This window comes from Halyomorpha halys, unplaced genomic scaffold (assembly GCF_000696795.3).
Source record: "Halyomorpha halys isolate HHAL.00 unplaced genomic scaffold, Hhal_1.1 Scaffold202.1, whole genome shotgun sequence".
Classification (NCBI taxonomy): Eukaryota; Metazoa; Arthropoda; class Insecta; order Hemiptera; family Pentatomidae; genus Halyomorpha; species Halyomorpha halys.
The window spans coordinates 215,619-221,893 of record NW_027116652.1 but is presented as its reverse complement, the minus strand read 5'-3'; the positions used below and the strand labels follow the sequence as shown (position 1 = coordinate 221,893).

General features: G+C 30.6%; 1 long non-coding RNA gene across 3 annotated transcripts in view; it reads right to left on the bottom strand.

The window, feature by feature from the left end:
* Nucleotides 1-6,275, bottom strand: part of LOC106679432 (uncharacterized) — a 205,510-nt gene that overhangs the window by 10,951 nt on the left and 188,284 nt on the right. The window contains exon 5 of one of the 3 annotated variants that reach the window (XR_010845125.1): nt 5,353-5,410. The exons of the other annotated variants lie outside the window; for them this stretch is intronic. This is a non-coding gene — a long non-coding RNA (uncharacterized lncRNA). The remainder of the gene's footprint in view (nt 1-5,352; nt 5,411-6,275) is intronic. 3 annotated transcript variants of the gene reach the window in all.

The following is a 6,275-nucleotide window of genomic DNA, read 5'->3' as shown; positions in this document are numbered from 1 at the left end:
TATCATGAAAAAAATAAGTATTAGTATTATTACCACACTAGTTTCTACACTTGTACTATGAACTAACACTATTAGTTTTCATTATGAAACAGGGCCCAGGACATACGGAGTTGAGCTTTGGGGCTCCACTAAACCATCAAATTCCTCCCGAATCCAATCCTTACAATCCAAAATCCTTCGTAAAATCCTTAATGCTCCTTACTTTGTCACAAATCAAGTCATCCATCAGGACCTCTATGATCCATATGTTGCCGATTTGGCCATAACCATATACCATTCCTTCCATGATAAACTTCTCAACAACCCAAATCCACTTGTTTCTAACCTGGCTTCTCCTTCCTACCTAATAATCCTCCTAGGCGTCTGAAAAGAAGATGGCCGAGATCTTCTCCACTAGAAATGTTATTGGAGTTCTATCAGTGGGTAGATTCTACACATGTTTGTATCATTTCACTATGTCAACTACAGCAAATTTACTTGTTTTATATATTTATATACAGTTGTAAATAACAATAAATAAATTATTTAAAAAAAAAGGTTCATTCATTACGTTAATATATATACATTTGACAGGTTTATTACCATTTAACTGTCGGTTTATTCGTTGAAACAACCAAAAGTAAATGGAAATGTGAAATGCACTAATTAGGAAAACTCTTTCAAATAAATATACATCATATCCAACCAAATAAAATATTGGATCTTCAATCTCTCAGTTCCCCAAAACATGTTCCGGGGACACCAGATGATGTCTACTTTATTAGGAAATTATTTTATCAAATATTATTATAAAATTACAAAATAAACTTCTAATGCTCCACTATTGCTAGATATGAATGAAATATGCTATTTACATTTATATTATAAAATATATCATTTTCAAGTTATTTAACTTTACGTTTCGAGAAGATCAAGATTTTGGAAATCAAGGAAAAGAAAAAGATTTTGGTTTACTTATGTGACATTTCTATACATTAAATGAAAAATAATATAAATTCATAAATTTATAACAAAAACGTTGTGAAAGCAATATAAATATAGATCACAATACTCGAGATAAATATATCCTTCTGATGTCAAGAACAAAGTGTTTGCATTTGATTTATGTAAACTTCAAATCCCTTCCTTTTCATACAAAGAAAAACGCAAAATACTACTGTCCATCATGAAAGCATGAATCCTTCATCTGTCTGTAGTTCTGGAATTCTATTTGTATATCTCAGTTATTATATTGATATCACCAAACGGTTACGAAAATTCAAAATAAAAGAGGGACTCAAACTAATATGACTAAAATATTGAAACGATTTGGCCAGACTGATGTCAACGTGGAATATCTGATGATATATATATGTTTTTTTTTTTTTTTTAGAAACAATGTTTATATTCGTATTTTAAAAAAAATTCATATATAAATTTTCATAATTCGAAAAAAAAATTGTGCTAAAATTTCAGTCACTTTTTACCAAAAATTGATCTTTTTTTTAAAAAATAGCAATAATTTCATTACGATTCAACTAATCTCCAAAAAACTTAGGAGTGGTACAAGATCCTAAAAGCGCCATCAAACTGTTTTAATTGCCCCTACTACGACCCTTATCCTCTAATGGCAATAAAAATATTAAATAAATAGCTGACAACTTGACAGCAGAAAACAAATTAAGAATACAGTTCTTCCATGGAAGACATTAATCCAAAGCTTCAGACGACACATAGTAATACAGACCAGAGAACGAATTGGAGACACTCGACTAACCCATGAATACTTACTGTCAGGAACATCTAGACCAACGTGTAGACAGTAGGGGAATTCATGATCTTTAGTTTAATATGCTAAAGCGTGTTAAATGGAAAAACTCATGTTAAATGGAGAAATGTTTCCTTCTTTTACCATGTTAAAACGATATAACATATAACATGGTTGCGAGTCTGTTAAATGGAGAATGACGTCACGCAACAGACCACCTGAGCACGTCATATTGTTAGATTACTTGCTCATAGTTTGCGTTTTGATTGTGTTAGATGTTTTTATAATTAATAAAGCAATGGATGACAATAATTTAATAACAGTTTTCAAAGATGTTGTTATTTTGTTTCTCTTCCTCACAAGTTCGAAGATCAACAAAGCATTCACATAACTTCTTCTTTTCACTCAATTTAAGCATGTTCTAATAAATTACTTTAAGAAAAACTTGGAGGTAACAATAACATGAAGGAAAGGTAATAAAGGTGTAAAACAAGTTGCCGAGAAAATCCGCTAGGAGCTCTTAAGGAATTTGAGTTTAACGTAACTTTAAATAGGGCTGCTCACAATCCTTTACTTATAACATTTAACATGGTAAAACATTTTACATTTAACACAGCATCATGAATACCCCTAGTGTAACATACTACTACCTGTTAAATAACATGCTGACAGACTGCTGGCATTTGATAGACACCAGATTGCCATATCATTTGGTAACTTTATTAAACGATAATAGCTCTCACATTCTAGAAATATTTGATTACTTTAAGGAAACAAATATATACAACTAATTTGATTTATTTGCATATTTATCAAATCAATTATTGCCATTATTATCGAATATTTTTTTTTTTATTTATGTATATTTTTTAATATTAACAATTGCTATGAAATCAGCTTATATATCCTAGTATGTGATGTTATTAGAAATGTTCCCGAGAGGTCAGTCAATATGCATGAGTAAACATCATCTTCGCTGTGGATATTACATTATATTAAATTTAAAAAAACTTAAAATTTACACTAAGCTGCACAAAATAAACCAACAAGCATGTAAACAGAAAATTTAAAATCAAACGCTTTAAATGTTTTTCTTTATTTAAAACTAACATTTCTCCCTTATAAAAAAAATAAATAAAAATATAAAATACAATCGCATTGAAATGGGGCGGGTTGGGCAGAAATTCAAACTTGCAACAGTTTTAAACACGTGGGATTAGGAAAGACCTATGAGGAGTTATACGACGGGCATCGGGAGAACTAATCTGAAGCACTGGATCGGAATATAGAGAATATAAAATAATGATTTTCGAGATAAGGTGTAGGCTCTTTAGAGGTATTTTCGATAAAAACATTATTGTTTATTCAGTTGCTGTTATTGTATATTAACATTATTATTAATGCTTAGTTTATTGATCGTGTTTGAACCTTGGAACAATCAACACGGCGGGTTAAGCAACAATTCCCACGGTAGCCTGAGTCTACGAGGCTATTTGTTTACAAAATATGCAACTGCTCTCATGCGATGCAGTCTCCGTGTTTCCACGAACATGCAAGAGATAGTTGCTTGGGGACAAGCGGTGCCGTCCTTAAAAAAAATAACAGACTAGAATGATGATATTTGAATTAAGTGAGAAAAAAAATTCTAGTGCGATGCGCCCATCATTTAACATTCACTAGAGATGAAATTAGTCTTGTATGTCTTAAAAGAGATATTTCTTTTAATTATTTATTATTTATTTCTAGGATGAAAATATGTTTCATGTACAGTTAAGTACTGTATACTATACATAACAACTATTGAAATAGGAAAATTTTTAATTATCAAATTCTTTCATAGTTTATTTGTAAAAAAAAAAAGTCAGGGGGTACAGTACTTTGTAAGGAATTTATGTTACTATAGCAACGGTTGTGCAAAGAGGTGATTCGGTCAGAATCACACTCGACCCCCAGATTTTTCTCCAATTAAGGGTAAACCCACTTTATGAGGATGGGAGGACCCAACGGCTACAGTTGAACAGATAATAATTATCTGCCATAACTGGATTCGAACCTGGGTCCTTATAGTTCATAGTTCATTGCCTTACCAATAAGCTACCCACTCCCACCATTTTATATTAATCCATTGTTTATTACTACCAACAATGAGGGATGATAATTTTTACAAATGAAAAAAAAAATAACGAGTTTCGAAGTACCTTCCATGCTTAAAACTCGGCATTAAAGCCCTAAATAAAAGAAAGAAATGTTTTTTTTTTAATGATAAACTTTTATTTTTCTCTGTTGCTATAAAAAAAAGTATTTCAGGGTTTCTTGAGTGAAAATAACAAATATCATCATTATTTCTGTCATTAATACAACATTTTAACAAACAATAAAGTGGAAGTGATTAGTTTTTACCGATTCGAACTTCGTCTTTATTTTTCCTTTTTTTTTCTCCTCTATTAATCATCAAATTCTTGTATATCTTGTATTTATCTATTGTTTATCCATTCTAACAATAACAACTAGTTATTTATTTCTAATAAATAAAATTCAGGGTACTTCAGAGGAAGAGTTTTTAAAAATTTGGCATTTAAGCACTGTTTGACTATTAGGACCTTGGTGAGGATAAGACCTACCTGATATTTAAAATCATTTAGTTTTACATTGATATAGTGAGCATAATCAAAATCATTTGAGTGATTTCGAAGAAAATCAGAAAAATCGATTCTATAAAATGGTTGATTTTAAAGTATCCTAGGCACAAATATGATGTAAATATATAATTTCAGTTTTTAGTTTTTAGATTTAATTATTTTTTTCTTGAATTTTGGTCGTTTTCTCATACATTGGGATGTACAATACAGGGGCAAAGAAGTAATCTTAAGACAGTGGCCTATCACCTATGGGTGATTTCTTTCCAAGATTTTTAAGCGTAAATGAAACATTCCACATATTTACTTATTGCATTTATTATTTGTACAGTTGTAAATCACATTAAATAAATAAATAAAAAGATAGTGGACACTTAAGATATTCTCAACTACTCTACGTGGAAAATCGATGCGGGAAATAACGCATAGAAATCAAGGTAATAATACTTGAAATATATTTTCTGATAGCCGATGACAGTCGACAGAGACTTTGCTGATAAACTAAATAACAATTAGAATTTATCAGCTTCCTAATATTGTGCGAGATAATAGGACCAATAAAAAATTATCAAGTCTCTACCGTGAGTACTAATAGCCTTTATAACACTGTTTTTAATTTTCATAAAAAATTATCAAAAAAATAGATAAGAGTACAAATTTACTAGACTTTACAAAAAAAAATGAAATCAGTAAATATTAAAAATATCTATATAAATTTGTGTATTTAAAGGTTGTTTAGCCATACTATTAAAATATATAAGATAGAATAATCAAGTTTTTGCACTTATTGCAAGTTTTTTCTCAGAAGATTTAATTAATTTGAAGAATTAAATAAAATTCAGGCTATATTTTATCCCACGGGTCCAGGGAACATTTATATACACCGCGCTTGGACCACCTCTCGGGTTTGATAGGTCCGTCAGCCTACTGGAGAAAATTATAGACTGGGTTTGGGACTGATGACTCTACCCTATAAAGCTTCATCACGTATCACGTTGTGGTCAAAGATCTCCACGGTCTAGAGCACCTGTAGAAAAAAGGGAAATATATAAATAATTTTAAAATAACAATAATAATTAAATAAATACGTTTACTTAAAAAAAATAATTAAAATAATGATTTATTTGGACATATGTAATTGAGCTCTGGGGCTCAACCAAACCATCAAATTCCTCCCGCATCAAATCCTTACAATCCAAAATCCTAAAACCTTTGATGCTCCTTATTACGCTACTAATACTCACCCACAGAGACCTTAACATTCCATTTGTTGCAGATTTGGCCCAAAACAGATGAGTCTTTCTATTCCAAACTCCTTACCCACTCTAACCCATTAATTCTTAATCACTCATCCTTAAAAAGCCCTGATAATCCTCCGAAGCGTCTAAAAAGAAGATTGCCACGAGATCTTCTTATTTAAATTAATGCTCGAAATACCACCAATGGGTGGTTCCTTCCCAAGATTTTCAAGTGTAAATGAAACATACAACATATTTACTTACTGTACAGTTGTAAATCACATTAAATAAATAACTAAAAAATAAAAATAACTATTTTAACTGCATTGCTCGTTGGTTCTTATTCAGTGGCATAAAACTTCGCTGCTCATTAAAGCCATATTTATGCATAGAGAATGTAACTTGAATGACTAGGATCTCTAGTGATCAACGATTTTTTATTACTTAAAGAGGCTTTTTTTGTTTTGTTTTTTTTTATTTTAGGCACCAACCTCAAAGGCGGCAGTACCTAAATTTTCGAATTCGCAAAGAATAGTATTCTAATTCTAAATGCCAGGATTCATGGCCTCTATTATATTGAAATGTTTAAGTATCACAGCATGGAAACTTGTGGTAAAATATGAATACATTTTATAGCAAAGTTTGGTGATTGAG